The sequence below is a fragment of the Pelobates fuscus genome, chromosome 2, assembly GCF_036172605.1.
Source record: "Pelobates fuscus isolate aPelFus1 chromosome 2, aPelFus1.pri, whole genome shotgun sequence".
Taxonomy (NCBI): domain Eukaryota; kingdom Metazoa; phylum Chordata; class Amphibia; order Anura; family Pelobatidae; genus Pelobates; species Pelobates fuscus.
The window spans coordinates 299,293,992-299,311,366 of NC_086318.1; the positions used below are offsets into that span (position 1 = coordinate 299,293,992).

Consider the following 17,375-nt stretch of genomic DNA (forward strand, 5'->3'; position numbering starts at 1 on the left):
AGAGAAAGAAAAATTACATTTATTTATCCAATAAATAAAAAAAAAGCATCTCCCCCTTTTCCCTCAGCAAAATAAATAAAAGTAAAGCAAACAACCGTTAGTCTAATCTAAAAAAAAAAATCTTTAGCTAACTCCGTTTTATATAATATGGATACAGAGTGGGCATGGGATGCTAGAGACGTAAAATAGAATATCTGCCACCATAGATTAAAAGATGTACATAAAATGCATCATAATAAACATCTGCGAATTACCCATTTTAAATCATGATATTTTGTCTTTTTTTTTTTTAGCATAATGTAGTTATTCCTGTGTTTTTGCACAAACTACACTTCTTATTTAAACATACACACAAATTGTATATTGTAGACATTCAAACATGTAGCCAGATCACTAATGACTTACTACAACTAGCAAATTCAAATTACAAAAAATGTAAACAATTGAATCAATATCTGGAAAGCTTTTAAAAGATATAATCAATGTAGAAACAAATTATGAATTTAAACAGCATTGAAAGAAAGTCACATCAAGAGGATATGTCCAGTTCCTTTTTTTTCTTCCCTTAATTCTCAAAATAAGTACAAAAAAAATGGTTGCACTGGTATCTAATAGTCATTTGAGGTATTTAAAAATATATACACAAGAACACTGCAGTAAACATGAATTGTCTCAAGACTTGGCAGTTTCTAGGGGGGGGGGGGGGGGGATGGTTGAACCGGAACAGAATGGACCAGTGCTTTTGTGTCCCGTGCCCTGGCCTTAGATGCATGGCCCATTCCTTTCCTAAAATGATGTGCAAGGTGGCAAAACCATTAATGGATTTATTTACCCAATCATTGTTAACAGGAGTAGTCCCAGAAGATTGGAAATTAGCGAATGTTGTGCCCATTAACAAGAGAGGTAGTAGGGAGGACTCCCGGGTCACCCACCGGGAGCTGGATCCTGGTCGTGGATCCAGGTTGGGTGGAGACGGCGAGACCCCGGCGCAGCTGTATCGCTGGAAGTGGGATCTGCAGTGCTGATGGTGCCTGACTTCGGGAGCCCTGCGCAGACCAGACTGTAGATACGAATATCCATTTTGCCATCTATCCTAGCTGTTCATATAAGGGTTAATTTGAACCCAGAATAAATTTGGCATTGTATCTCCTATTCTCGGAAATAGGATTTATATAAAATCCCAGTTACGGGAAAAGTACTGATTTTGAAATAACTTGTTAATTGTCCAAGATATCGGTATTTGTAAATATCTGGTTTTAATCAAATGTGTAATGCGTTATATAACGAAATATAACTAGAAACAGCTGTTTATAACTTGTGAAAAACAAATTATTTAATTAATGCGAATGACCCCCACCGACATGAAAATGGGGTATAAATGCAACTGACGTATAATTCAAATTTGAATTGGTTATTGAACACGTCTCTGCTATTCATTTCCAATTTCCAGAGCTCTGAATGAGTTGGCAAATATCCATCATTCACAAAGGGCCCGGGCTGATTTTATCCCCAACACAGATGTCAGGACATTTTCTATGAGAGGGAGGCTAGGCATGACTGGGATGACCTCCATGAGGTAGAGCAAGACCTGGCTCACCTAGCAACCCTGGAGTGGAAACTGGAGCAGGACTACCGAGATCTCTTCCACTATATTGGGAAGGCTCAGCAGGACAGCAAGGCGACAGATCCAGATCCCGACCCCTTCAGCTGGGAAGATATCGTAGAGGTGTACTGGGAGGAACCCCAGGCGGCAGGTGGAGATGGGACCAAGGTCTCTCCACTGGCTTTACAGGGATGCTGGGCGGCAAGCCCAGATCCCCAGCGGCAGTGTATCTCACAGGGAGAGGAGACAACCGGTTCCTCTCCTCAGCGGCGGCCTGAGTTCCGGGAGGAGGTGATGGTAGATCCTTCCACCGTACAGCAACCAGCGTCCTGGGGAGGGGAGGCAACTTGTATTGTCTAGTTTTAATACTTTGTCATACAATTGTCGTTGTCAAATAAGTTTGTCAAATTGTTTGTATAATTTCTAAAAAAATTCAATAAAAAAGTATGAAATATAAAATCTACATGCATATTTCCGTAATATTTTTACATAATTAAGTAATTTTATTGATTGCAATTTGAGGGACCTGCCTGACAACGCAGGCCAAAAGTCCAGAACATTTTATGTAATAGCACTTACTGTATTTAACCCTGTAATAGTGATGTCCCGAACGGTTCGCTGGTGAATAGTTCCTGGCGAACATAGCGTGTTCGGATGGCGAACATATGCGATGTTCAGTCCGCCCCCTATTCGTTATCATTGAGTAAACTTTGACCCTGTACCTCACTGTCAACAGACACATTCCAGCCAATCAGCAGCAGACCCTCCCTCCCAGACAGCATACAATTTAGATTAATTCTGAAGCTGCATTCATTTTTGGGGGCCCTAAATACAAATTGGGGGGGGACCTAATGTCCTCCCCCTGGACCCCACCCCTGAGCGGCGGGTGGGGGCCCTAAAAAAAATGTCCCCCCCAGGTGACTAGTGATCGCCAAACCCCTAGTCACCCCCTCCCCCCCCAAAAAAAAGTATCCCCTACCTACCCTCCTCACCCTAAAAATAATGAGGGGGGGACCTTTAAAGTTCTGTGGAATTTTTCCACGCTGTGTAATTTGACTCATAACTCTCTGATTGGTTACTTAATGGATTTCAAACCAACCAGAGTGTTGTGACAGGTAAATGTAGAGACTTACCGGTCAGTCTCTTCATTTACCTGTCAGAGCATTCTGATTGGATGGCTTAAACCCACCAATCAGAGTGCTCTGAGCCTAATTGCAGGGCGGGGCAAGGCTTTATAAGCCTTCCCCCGCCCTGCAGAGCTCAGTCTGCGCGGAGCCCTCGCCGGGTGAAGATTGATTTTTTTTTTGCGCTCGTTTTTTATATTTAATTTGTGTTTATTTGACAACATTGCAAAAAGTTACATGACATTTGAGGTTTGAACAAGGATATTGTAGTAAGTCTGAATCACATGGCTAAACGAGTTCAATTTAAACTTCACTTCTATTGTACTATATCAACCTATACATTAAAGTGGCCAGACATTGTGTCCTCGGCCGATAGCCAAGTTTTGGCCCATGTTACCAGTAAGAAACCGCTGTATTGGCCGTAATGCAGATTAGGGGGAGTCAAGAGGTCTACGTCGGTCTTACTGAACTCAGTCTGCTATGAAAGATTGTAGATCGTGCTAGCTCGAGTGTGGCGGCTACCAGTTGAGGTCTGGTCCGTTGGTAGGGTATGGGGCCAGGACGTGCGTGGGTATATGGGGGGGGGGTATGTCAGTGGTCTAGTGCGTTAACTAGATTTCTCTTGTCTGGGGACTGTTTGGAGTATCCGTCATCCGTTCCCCCTATCTGCTTCCCCCTCAGAGCGTTCTTTGGAAGTCCACTGTCTTTGAAGCGTACGTTGGGCTCGCTGTGGGACCCTCTGTGCCTCCTATATCCCCCCTCAAAATCTGAGTGTGTGCTGTCTGTGGCCCCCCTATGTGGCTGATGGGTTCCCGATTGCGGATTGGCCTCTAAGACGGATCCCTCAAGGGTCTTGTGGTTCCCGCCTCCGCGCAGGTGCAGATGCTAGGGTCGTGTGTCGTTCTGGTTTATGTAAGGATCATGTCCGAGCCGTATATGAGTTGGTGCTAGGACCAATGTGGCGGTCCGCCTAACGGGTTGGGGTAGGACGGGGAGGGGAGGGCTAGGCGTGTGGAGGACAAGGAAAGACTACCCCCCCAGGCGTCCGCCCATGCCGCAGGGCCCGTCCCCGCGCGCCTCCCGCCGCCGGCCCCAACTACCTTAGTCTAGTGTTTCCCCCTTTCCACCTTGGTCTAGGCTGAGCTGTTCTACAATGTTCCCTCCTTCCGGGGTGCGGGGCTGGGGTTCTAGGTCCCTCTTCGGGAGATGAAGTCTATCCACGGCATCCACGTCTGTAGGCATCTCTCCGTGGTTCCCCGTAGGGAAGCTGTGAGTGTTTCCATCCCGTGGATCTCTTCTACCTTGTCCATCCACTGTTGTAGGTTAGGAACCTGTGCGGTACGCCATCTGGCCGGGATGAGCAGCTTGGCTGCATTCAGCAGGTGTTTCATGAGCGATTTCTTGTATTTCGATACTGGCATCTCCGTGTGATGGAGGAGCATTTGGAGAGGTTGTAGTTGGAGGTCGGTGTCCAGAATTATCTTGATCTGTGCGTGGACTTGTGTCCAGTATTGGGTTATTTTTCTACAGGACCACCAAATGTGTAGGTCTGTCCCAACAGCCTCCTCGCATCTCCAGCATAAGTCGGTAGCGTCCGGGGTTCTGTACCAGCCCGTCAGCAATTTGTAATTAAGCTCCTGGTGTTTTGAGCTCATCGAGCTTTGATGGGTGAATATGTGGATTTTCGTCCACTGTTGTTCGTTGAGCGTGACTCCCGTGGCTTCCTCCCATCGTGCCATGTACCAAGCCGGATCCAGACGGGCCGCCTTTTGAAGCATCATGTATAATGTGGATATCCCCCTGCTCAGGCGTGAGCGGGCCCTGCAGAGATCTTCGAACTCCGTCATGCTCCTGTGGAATAGGCATCGTCCGCCGTGTGAGGTGTAGTATGCCTTGATTTGAAAGTAGCGGAATCTCTCTAGACTTGTCGGGGTCCTGTCTGGGATAAGGTCTGGGAGTTGTTTAAGGGAGTCCGCCGCACACCATTGCTGCATGTACGTGAATTCCGTTGCACCAAGCGTCCTGAGATCTTGTGGGTTAAGACCCCCCGCTACGGCGGGGTTGTGGGTGATTGGGGTCATCGGACCCGGTGTCGTGGTCAACGAGAGTTTGGTCCGTATGGAGTACCAGCAGGGCCGGCGCCACCTGTAAGGCGACCTAGGCAGCCGCCTAGGGCGCAACTTACCAGGGGGCGCCGGATCCCTGTCCCCGGTGCGCCTCCTCATGCTGCGCCGCCTGAGCGCTTTAGCAAGCCCCAGGCGGCGCAGCACTGCTGTGTGAGGGCGGCCGGGTTTGAGTGACCGGCAGGAGGGAAGCGCAGAGCGCTCCCTCCTGCCGGTCTCCATGTAGCGTGGCCGGGCAGCGCGGAACGGGGACAGGAACCTTTGTTTCTTGTACCCGGCCGCATGACAGGAAGTGCTCACTCAGTGAGCATTTCCTGTCATTCCGCCGGCGGCCGGGTACAGGAAACAATTGTTCCTGTCGCGCGTTCCGCGCCGCCCGGCCACGCTACATGGGCAGGAGGGGAGGGTAAGGACCACTAAGGGGGGGGGGGGTGTTAAGGACCACTAAGGGAGGGAGGGAGGGTTTAAGGACCACTAAGGGAGGGGGGGAGGGTATAAGGACCACTAAGGGAGGGGGGGAGGGTATAAGGACCACTAAGGGAGGGGGGGTGTATAAGGACCACTAAGGGAGGGGGGGTATAAGGACCACTAAGGGAGGGGGGGTATAAGGACCACTAAGGGAGGGGGGGAGGGTATAAGGACCACTAAGGGGGGGGTATAAGGACCACTAAGGGACCGGGGGTATAAGGACCACTAAGGGAGGGGGGGAGGGTATAAGGACCACTAAGGGAGGGGGGAGGGTATAAGGACCACTAAGGGAGGGGGGAGGGTATAAGGACAACTAAGGGAGGGGGGAGGGTATAAGGACCACTAAGGGAGGGGGGAGGGTATAAGGACCACTAAGGGAGGGGGGGGTGTATAAGGACCACTAAGGGAGGGGGGGTATAAGGACCACTAAGGGAGGGGGGGGGTATAAGGACCACTAAGGGAGGGGGGGAGGGTATAAGGACCACTAAGGGGGGGTATAAGGACCACTAAGGGAGGGGGGGTATAAGGACCACTAAGGGAGGGGGGAGGGTATAAGGACCACTAAGGGAGGGGGGAGGGTATAAGGACCACTAAGGGAGGGGGGGTGTATAAGGACCACTAAGGGAGGGGGGGGGGTATAAGGACCACTAAGGGAGGGGGGTATAAGGACCACTAAGGGAGGGGGGAGGGTATAAGGACCACTAAGGGGGGGTATAAGGACTACTAAGGGAGGGGGGGTATAAGGACTACTAAGGGAGGGGGGGTATAAGGACCACTAAGGGAGGGGGGGTATAAGGACCACTAAGGGAGGGGGGTATAAGGACCACTAAGGGAGGGGGGTATAAGGACCACTAAGGGAGGGGGGTATAAGGACCACTAAGGGAGGGGGGGTATAAGGACCACTAGGGGAGGGGGGGTATAAGGACCACTAGGGGAGGGGGGTATAAGGACCACTGGGGGAGGGTATAAGGACCACTAAGGGAGGGAGGGGGTATAAGGACCACTAAGGGAGGGGGGGAGGGTATAAGGACCACTAAGGGAGGGGGGGGAGGGTATAAGGACCACTAAGGGAGGGGGGGGAGGGTATAAGGACCACTAAGGGAGGGGGGTATAAGGACCACTAAGGGAGGGGGGTATAAGGACCACTAAGGGAGGGGGGTATAAGGACCACTAAGGGAGGGGGGTATAAGGACCACTAAGGGAGGGGGGTATAAGGACCACTAGGGGAGGGGGGTATAAGGACCACTAGGGGAGGGGGGTATAAGGACCACTAGGGGGGGTATAAGGACCACTAGGGGAGGGATGGGGGGGTATAAGGACCACTAGGGGAGGGATGGTTGGGATAAGGACCACTATGGGAGGGGGGGGATAAGGAGCACTATGGGAGGAGGGGGATAAGGAGCACTATGGGAGGGGGGGGGATAAGGAGCACTATGGGAGGGGGGATAAGGACCCTATCCTACCCCACAAACCCTCTCTTTTACACTACACACATACACAAACAATGCATTCCTACTCACACACAGACACACCCGAAACACACAATTCATCCCTTACGTTCTCTTACATAATTAATGCACCCCTTACAGACACACACTGCATTCAATTACATACACAGAAACAAACCTTGCACCCCTTACACACACACACACACACACACACACACCCAGAAACATACAATGCATTCCTTACAAGCAAAAACACACTACATCCCCTATAAACACACTACATCCCTTACACAAATTGCACATAAAACTTACACATAAAACATCCCCAACTCATGGATGGGCCATGCAGGTGGATTTATGGGTGGGCATTGTAGGCGTATGCCCCCTGAGGGCCCAGACCTTGAGCTGTGTAAGGGGCCCTAAAAAATGGAGCTGCTTCCTGTTCGTTAATTGTTGTGAGCACTGTTAAAAACAGTCTCTAGAGAGCCTCTTCTACACCAGACCTGTGGAGCCAGACTGAGCCCATCATCAGCCTCTTGTCCTCATCTGGTGGTAAGTAGGCAATCCAATATATTATTAGTGGCACTAATCTCTAATTTACCTCACATTAAATGGATACTATAGTCACCAGAAGCACTACAGCATAATGTAGTGGTTCTGGTGTCTATAGCCTGTGCCTGTAGGCTTTCTAATGTAAACACACTGTCTTTTCAAATAAGACACTTTGTGAAGACTGGCGTTGGCCCATATGGCAGAGCATATGGGCGGGGCATTGTGATGTCACATGGTGGGCTGGACATATGGGGGGGCGGCAACATTTTTTTGCCTAGGGCGGCAAAAATCCTTGCACCGGCCCTGAGTACCAGACCTGCAGTGTCGCCCCAATCAGGGGGTGGGTCCGCGTCGGCTTGCTCCTCATCTGCTCGTCCAACCAGACAGCGGCCAGCAGCGTCCCTGCGGCCCGCTCCCGCTCCATGTGTATCCATATTTTGTCCGTCTTCTGTGTGTGCCAGTCCACTAATCGGTGTAAGTGTGTTGCCCTGTAGTAGGTTAGGATCGATGGGAGTCCCACTCCACCTTGTGTTTTTGTTTGTTGCAGTTGTATTCTCTTTACTCTGGGTGGCTTGGATTGCCATACGAATCCGGAGAGAGCGGTGTCCAGGGTACTGAAGAACGTTGTTGGGATTCGTATCGGGATCATCTGGAAGAGGTAAAGCAGACGCGGGAGGAGGTTCATTTTAATGGCATTCATTCTGCCGAACCATGACACACAAAGGCCGGCCCATCGAGTGAGATCCTGCTTCAGCGTGAGTAGTATTGGGGTGAAATTTTGCGAGTAAAGCTGCGTGGGGTCTGAGGTGAGCCAAATCCCCAAGTATTTAAGCTTCGTCGCGCACCAGGTGAATCTGAATTGGGCTTGTAGATGGGCATTGCTTCCGACTTATCCGCGTTCAATTTCATGTTAGAAATGAGTCCGTCCGAAGGCTCGCAACAGGTTTGGGATGGAGACCAAGGGGTCGCTGAGGAAGAACAACATATCATCAGCATATGCTGCCACCTTGTGTGTCGTGCCCTTCAGGGTATACCCACCTATTCCCCCATCGCGTCTGACCGCCCCCAAGAACGGTTCCAGGGAGAGGGCAAACAAGAGGGGGGAGAGCGGGCATCCCTGCCTCGTTCCGTTTCGAATCGACACCGATTCAGAGAGAGCTCCGTTAACCCGTATTCTTGCGGTCGGGGTCGTGTAGAGGGAAAGGATCCAGGTCATTAGGTGCGGTCCAAAGCCCATAGCCCAGAGTGTGGCCTCCAGATATCTCCAGTCCACTCGATCAAAAGCCTTCTCCGCATCGGTGGAGAGAAGCACAAGCCTTTGCGTGGAGCTACGGGCCGCATGGATGACGTTTAGTGCCCTTATGGTGTTATCCCTAGCCTCCCGGCCGGGTATGAAGCCGACTTGGTCGGGACCCACCAGGTCCGGGAGTGTAGCGCGGATGCGGGAGGCCAGTATCTTCGTGAGGAGCTTCAGATCCGCGTTCAGAAGCGAGATTGGTCTATAACTTGAACAGCTCGCTGGATCCTTGCCCTCTTTTGGGATGACGGTGATTGTCGCTGTTAGGGAGTCTCGTGGGAGCGTTCCTCCCTCTAGCAGGGAGTTGATGCCCGTCAGGAATCTGGGCAACAGGACATCCCAAAACTCTTTGAGGTACCTGACCGGTAGACCGTCCGGGCCTGGGGCTTTGTTGAGCTTCGATCCTTTCAGCACCGCCTGTAGTTCCTCTAGCGAGATCGGTGCCTCCAATGTGTCCGCCTCCTCTCGACTCAGTGTTTTAGTGACGTTTTCCCTCAAGAACTCAGACATTCGTTGTTCCCGCCGTTGAATCGTGTCTGGCGTAGTCGTGGTGGGAAGGTTGTATAGGGTCTCATAGTACACCCGGAAGGACTCCACTATTTTGTCCGGCATGTGGGACATCATCTGGTCTTTAGTTCTAATTTTGGTGATATGGTACATGCGTCTCTTCTTCTGGAGCATTCTCGCCAGGAGGCGGCCGCATTTATCCGAGTATTCGTAGAAGAAGCGGAGGGACCGGCGTATAGTATATTGCAGTTTCTGTTGTAGGATGTCGCGAAGTGTCTTTCTGGTGTCCAGGAGGGCCCTATAATCCCGGTCGGACTGCGTGGCCTTTTGCGCCTCTTCCAGTCCAGAGATCTGTGTACATAGCTCCGCAATGCGTCTCCGTTGTTCTCTTTTCCTACGTGTGCATATATTGATCATCATTCCTTGAATCACGCATTTATGAGCCTCCCATGTGGTGAGGGCCGGCATGTCAGGGGAGTCATTTTCCTCGAAGAAAGTAGTTAGCGTCGTGCGGAGTTCAGAGACGACGGCAACGTCCGACAGGAGCGAGTCATTAATCCGCCATTGCCTATTCCTGGGTCTGAAAAAGGGGGGACTGGATGCACGTCAGGACCGGGTGGTGGTCGGACCAGCTCATCGAGCGTATCTCGGTCGAGATGAGTAAGTGGAGGAGCTCTTGAGCCATGAGGATATAGCCTAGTCTGCTGTACCGGTGGTGAACCGGGGAGTAGTGTGGTGGAATCTCAGTAAAAATAAATTTACTAGGACAAGATTGCCATGTGGCATATGTGTAAATGTTGTATCAGTTAGTTAGTTACACGTAGCTAAGATACAATCAACACCGTATTGAGCAAATGCAGGAATGCAGAAACTGAAAACACTTCCCCTCCTCCGTTTTCTGGGTGAGCCATGTGGTCTAACAAGTAAGGGAAGTTAGGCTTTGTTCAGCTGATTGTGTAAAGAATATATGTGGGTAGAGTTAACTATAGGAGGAGCTATATGTCTATATCATGCATTTACACAGTCAGTTCTGGGCTCAGATCTTGTTGTATTTTGGTGACATAAGTCCCTCTGAGCCCCGGTCGGTGAATCGAATAAAGAATCTCTTCCTTCCTGAAGAAACCTGTGTCCATCTCTCTGTGCTTGGCTTCCGTCAGTTTCTCCGGTATCATTTGGTGCATTGGGCCGGGAAGCTCATCGTTCAACGGTAGCTGAGAAGCAGAGGCGTGAGACGGTCTATCTTTGCCCACGTTCTCTACGGCTGCACCCCTGAACTTCTGCGTGGACCGCCCTTCGTCTCGGCGCCACTGGTCTTTTGTCCAGGAGATCATCGGCCTCTACGTAGTAAGTGCTGGGGTGTCCCCGTCGATGAGTGTGAACCCAGGTTCAGGAACGAGGAGGTAAGACAACTGCTGTTTTAGACGGCAGACCCACTAGGGGTATACCGATTGTGCGGTAGGCCCAAAAGGGGTTTAAATCTGTGTATGGAATCTGCCCCCTCTGTCGGAGGGAAGGAGCGAAGGCGCACCGCTCAATCGAACGCTCTTTAGTAAGACCGTTTGATTTGGTTAGTCAGGCGGGGTTCTGGTGTAAATAGCCCTAGCCGGACACCGGTGTCTTGTCTAGACTAGCGTTCTAGGGTGTATATTACGTTCGCTAGGTCGGAGGGACCGGGAGACTAAGCGCCGTCTGTGTAAATTCGGTTCGCTAGCTCTCAACCTATCTTGGCTAAGTGGGAAGGCGTGTAAATTTGGAACCCACTAGATTTTTGATAGAGTAATAGACTAAGAGGCGTCTGTGTAAATTCGGTCCTCTAGTTCGCTATATGTGGTGCTTGGGCAGTGTGGCTAACCAAAACGGGTGTATATAGTTTTAGGTAGTCCATTCAAGGTACTGGCCAATAGTTTAGTTGGGATTGTAAATGTGTTAAAGATTGTTTAGTAAAGTGTATATCTTGTTAGATAGCGCGAGCTCAGCCGTCTAGCGAGAGTGTTAATAGTGTGTTGCTGTATCATAGTGCACGGTACCATAACCCTGTATATTTACTGACACTGTATATAAGTACTAATCATTGTCGTCTAATGCATGTTTAACACCATAACCACTAATAATTGTATTGTGACCTTAAATTGTGCTTTGACTTATGCTAACCGTACTGTAACCGCTATTTGTAAAAGACGATGTTACTGGGGTGTGTTATAGACGGGTAATTCATATATAGAGAATTATAGCGTGGGTGACTGTATAGTTTCGCCAAAGGGCATAATATTAGTTACTTAGTGACTGGTGTAACAGCTGTGTGTGTACGGGAATTCCCTGTATGTTTTGTTGTATGAGTTTGACCTAGTAACTGTGCCACATGGCGCTGTTGCCAGGGAAACGAGTGTGACTGTTGGAGGTGTGTTTGTTGTGTTTCTTTGAATTAGACGCTCCGTTGCCAAGTATGGCAGCGCCGGAATTTAAAGATTGTTGATCCCTTAGAATGTATGCTAAATAACTTTAAAAAGGGATATAATGTGTGTGATTTTGGGGACTACCTTATGTAGTAGAGAATGACCAGTTTTTGACTGTTAACACAGTTTGTGTTACTAGATGGTTATCAAAACTGGTCTGTCCATCCCCAATGGAATCTGACCCATCTGACCATCCCTCAACTAAATTCTTTAGCAAAAACTGGTGCAGCTGGTATGTCCCCCTGTGCTCTAATTGTCTCTGGCTCTCAGATGCCTGTCCCCTCCTTTTTCTGTGCCTACCTACCCCCCCAACTGGTTCTTTGTATTCAGTTTTATTATTAGCAGTCAAAATTGTGAGGAGAATTCTTAATAACAGTAACTGAATCCACTGAAATCAGATAATTCTCAGCAATTACAAAACACCATAACCACTGAAAATACCATAACCACTGAAAACACCATACCCACTGAAAACACCATAACCACTGAAAATACCATAACCACTGAAAATACCATAACCACTGAAAACACCATAACCACTGAAAACACCATAACCACTGAAAACACCATAACCACTGAAAATACCATAACCACTGATAATACCATAACCACTGATAATACCATAACCACTGATAATACCATAACCACTGAAAACACCATAACCACTGATAATACCATAACCACTGAAAACACCATAACTACTGAAAACACCATAACCACTGATAATACCATAACCACTGATAATACCATAACCACTGAAAACACCATAACCACTGATAATACCATAACCACTGAAAACACCATAACCACTGACATAACACTATAATTACTGAGCCTTGTGTGCCTTTAGTAACAGTAAATTAGTTTTGAAATACAACTGGATGAAATGGTCAATGGTATAGGACGCTGGAATACACTTTTACCATTTTTGGTTACTGGTCAGGCTCCTCCTAGCCCTGTCCGAAACATTTTGTTAACCAAGTTACTGACCAGTAAAATTAATTTATCCATTTCCACCTACCTCACCACTCCCCGACCGGAACCTATGACTAAACAACCCTATCTAAGTCCCACCCTAACCTGACAAATGACCGGTGCCCTCCAACTTTGACATTTACAAATGCCACTGCAGCTTACCCCTGGTCCACCACACATTGATATTAATGGTCAATTACAGTTGGCAGACCCTGTATTTGTTTATGTCCCGTTCACCATGACTGATCTGTTTAATTGGAAGACCCATAATTCCTTTACGAAAGCATTCGAGTAACCTAATGCTTTCTATGAGAGATTGCTGGAGTCATATAGTTTATATACTCCTTTTAATCCAGAGGCCCCTGAGAACTCTCGAATGAACAACTCAGCATTTGTCAGCCAGACCCAAGGTGATATCAAAAGAAAATTGCTAAAGTTAAAGGGATTTGTAGGAATGTCCATATCACAGTTCAGGTGTATATGAACAGGGAGATTGAAACAAAGCAGGAGGAAGAACGTAAAATGAGGATGAAGGCAGATATGCTAGCTGTAGCTATCATAAGTGTAGAGAGACAGGGAAGGGAGGTGAATAGAGGAGTTGAGAATAGCCTGAGTAAGGGAGGAAGTAGGAATCACTGTGCGTATTGTAGAGAGGAAGGATATTGGAAAAGTGACGGCCCACAGAGGGAATATAAAGCAAGTTATAGATAAGACAAGAGAGAAGGTTACGAGATGGTTACAGAGGTGGCTATAGAGAAAGTCTTGGAGGGAATGACAGTAGTATACTATTCCCCTACCTAGAGATTAAGGGATAGAGAAGATAGAGATTTTGTCAGTCTGGCTGACACTGTCATGGAAGACTATTGATACCGACTGGGCTCCATCCCCCTTTAGCCAAGTGCAGCCTATGGTCGATGTATCAATAGAGGGAAAGAGGAGCTTTTTCATGATTGACACTGGTGCTGAGTACTCTGTGGTAACTAACCTAGTTGCTCCTCCTTCAGGAAGACTATAATTATGATAGGAGCTACTGGCAAAAGCGCTGCTAGACCAATTCTCAGGAGTCATACTTGTATTCTAGGAGGCCATTTGGTTAAGCACCAGTTCCTATATATGCTGGAGTGTCCAGTTCAGCTTCTAGGACGAGATCTATTATTAAAGCTTCAAGCCCAGATAACTTTTAAACCCAACGGATCAACGTCTCTGAAGTTTAATAGATCACCAGGCATAATATCAGTATCGGTGCAAAGGGAAGAAGAATGGCACTTCTACTCTATAATAACAAATACAGACCCTAAGAGTGATGAATCCTTATTTGACATTTCAAGAATATGGACAGAGAATAATCCTCCAGGACTTGCTCGCAATATTCCACCAATACACATTGAATCGAAGCTTGGAGCATATCCTGTTAGCCTTAGTTAGTACCATATATTATAGAGGGCTAAGGAAAATATACAAACCTATGTGGATAAGTGTGCAAAGTATGACATCCTAAAATTCTGTACCTCCCCTTGGAACACTCCATTATTACCTGTTCAGAAGCCGGGATCAGATGAGTATCATCCTGTACAAGATCTAAACGCAGTTAATAATGCAGTAGTCAATATACACCCAGTGGTACCCATCCCCTATAATCTGCTTGCTTTAATACCAGGTGGGGCAACCTACTATACCTTCCTAGACCTCAAAGATGCTTTCTTTTGTTTCTGGGGTACTGCTGAAAAATTATGTATGGGCATCCACCTTCCATACTTGGTAACTTAACGGGGGATTTGAGTCAGTTGGGAGAAGGAATTACCCGGCAGCAGGTTGTAGAGTTGGGTAAAACTATGGAGGAGGTACAGAAATGGGTACAAGATAGATTACCTGTGAATATTTATCCACCTGTTCATTCTTACCATCCAGGGGATCAAGTGTGGATAAAAAAATGGAACACTGTTCCATTAGGTTCCAAGTGGAGAGGTCCCTATGTTGTTCTTTTATCTACCCCAACAGTTGTAAAGGTTGTAGAAGTGACTCCGTGGATTCATCACTCTAGGGTAAAAAAACCAGCGGCAGATTCCTGACAAGCTACCATAGATCCAGAGAATCCTTGCAAGATCCAGTTGAAGCGTGTGACCGAGTTGGATTAAAAGTGTTTTTTTTTTGCGAAGATAATATTGTTAAAAGGGAACATCAACAAAGATCTACAAGTGAGTGTTTTTGACGGCCATAATAATGCCTGTCCGCTCACCAACGTGTTATTAAAAGCCAGGAAAGTCTCGAAGGGACCCCTGTGAAGATGAGCAGAACTCCATTCCCTGCAGCCCTTACAACCTGGAAGCTGAGGTGCCATCGCACGGACGAAGACTGAGGATGAAGACGTCGAAAGAAGTGCTTTTGATAATGTATATTTTTGTGTCTTTTTATATTCAGGAAGGTAGAGGTACCGACACTCCTAGCTATGAGGTTTGCATTAAGACTACTAAGACAGGTAATCATATTTCCCAGACCCTAATTTGGCATTCACAATATGAGTGTAAAGGTGATGTGTCTAGGTGTATATATCTAGGTATAGAATATAGTGTATGCCATTTAGGAGTAGGAGAACCTAGGTGCTTCAATCCGGAGTATCAACCCCGTACAATTTGGTTGACCCTCAGGAATGGAGATCCTCAGGGGACCCTAATAAATAAAACTGAGTTAGAAACCGTACATTCTTCGGGTGTTCTGCTATTTGATGCATGTAAAGCAATATCAAGTGGTAGAAAGCCGTGGAATGTATGTGGGGATCTTAAGTGGGAGAGAACGTATGGGTCTAATGATAAATATATTTGTCCCAGTAGTAAAAAACAAGTATGTAAGTCCGAGATGCCCAGATAGGGAATATAACTTTTGCCCATATTGGTCTTGTGTGGGGTGGGCAACTTGGGGACCGACAGTAGATAAGGATATGATTGTTACTAAGTTGCCTACAAAGCCATATTGTAAGTCTAGGGAATGTAACCCAGTCCATATACTCATAAATAATCCTGAACGATTCATAGATAGGTTCGGTAACTTATTTGGGTTCCAAATATATGGGACGGGTTTAGATCCTGGGACAATATTATTTATAGGGATAGAGACCGATACGGTAACCTCCCAAACTCATCAAGTATACCATTATTTTTATGAAGAGATGAGTGTAGATAATAAGATCCCCCATAATGCTAAAAACCTGTTCATAGATTTAGCCGAAAGTATTGCCGGTAGTCTTAATGTTACCAACTGCTATGTGTGTGGAGGTACTAACATGGGAGACCAATGGCCTTGGGAAGCAAAGGAGGTAATGTCCGGTTCTGAGGCAGTTGACCAATTAATATCTACACAAGCCGATTATCATATGAGTGTTAGAGGTAAATCTGAGTGGAGATTAAAGACCTCCATCATAGGTTATGTTTGCATAGCGAGGAAAGGAATGATGTATAATACTTCTGTAGGAGAATTAACTTGTCTAGGGCAAAAAGCTTATGATGATGATACGAAGAATACAACTTGGTGGTCGGCTTCAAATGTCTCAGAACCATCTAACCCGTTTGCTAGATACGCCAATTTAAAGGATGTGTGGTTTGACCTATCCATCACATCTACCTGGAGAGCCCCAGCAAATTTGTACTGGATCTGTGGTAAGAAAGTATATTCGGAGTTACCACAGGACTGGGAAGGGGCATGTGTATTAGGTATGCTCAAACCATCCTTCTTCTTGTTGCCAATTGAAACAGCAGAGACCTTGAGAGTTAAAGTTTATGATGTGAATCATAAAAAGAAGCTAGCATCCTTGAATGTAGGTAGCTGGGAAGATAATGAGTGGCACTGGCTACCTTAGCGCGCTTCATTGCCAATAGGAGGGATGTAATATGTGAGGGAACTAGTTAACAGCCAAACTGTATGCCCATGAAGTGTTATTGTATTCTAATACAGGGATTCAAGCCTCATTCTACCATTAGGCAATTATGGATTCCTCTGTAAAGCACATAGCCTTCTTACCAGGTAAACCAGTTGGGCTGTTGATAAAGTCCTCCATTCACTTCCAGTGCAAATAGAAGGAGGTGTATGTGGAAAGTTCAATCTCAGCAACTGTTGTCTGCACATAGATGATGAAGGGCAGGCAGTGGCTGATCTCACAAGCCACATGGCTAAACTGACGCATGTACCGACTTAAGCCTGGAACGGGTACAATTCTAGTAGTTGGTTTGGAAGTAGGTACGAGCAGCTTGGAGGGATCAAGACATTGGTAGGAGGAGTCATGTTGATTATAGTGTGTCTCTTTCTACCATGTTTGGTTCCATTGGTAATTAGGTCCATACAGAGTGTCATAGAGAGCACGACAGAAAGGAAACCAGCTGCGCATGTAATGGCTGTTTGCAAGTATGAACCCTTGGCCCAGAGAGAATATATTCAGAATGAGGAGTGCTGAAGGAATTTGTAAGGATGCTAAGATGCTTACGAGGTCTGTTCTGATTCATGGCAACCTGAGGTGTAAGCAAACTATGGTTAAGTGATGCATCTGGAATTGTGAAATATCAGAAGCATCAAAGGGGGGAATGTGGTGGAATCTCAGTAAAAATAAATTTACTAGGACAAGATTGCCATGTGGCATATGTGTAAATGTTGTATCAGTTAGTTAGTTACACGTAGCTAAGATACAATCAACACCGTATTGAGCAAATGCAGGAATGCAGAAACTGAAAACACTTCCCCTCCTCCATTGTTCTGGGTGAGCCATGTGGTCTAACAAGTAAGGGAAGTTAGGCTTTGTTCAGCTGATTGTGTAAAGAATATATGTGGGTAGAGTTAACTA

General features: G+C 47.0%; 1 protein-coding gene across 1 annotated transcript in view; it reads right to left on the minus strand.

Moving 5' to 3' along the window:
• Positions 1-17,375, minus strand: part of LOC134585350 (uncharacterized) — a 192,429-nt gene that overhangs the window by 114,633 nt on the left and 60,421 nt on the right. The gene's annotated exons all lie outside the window — the stretch shown is intronic.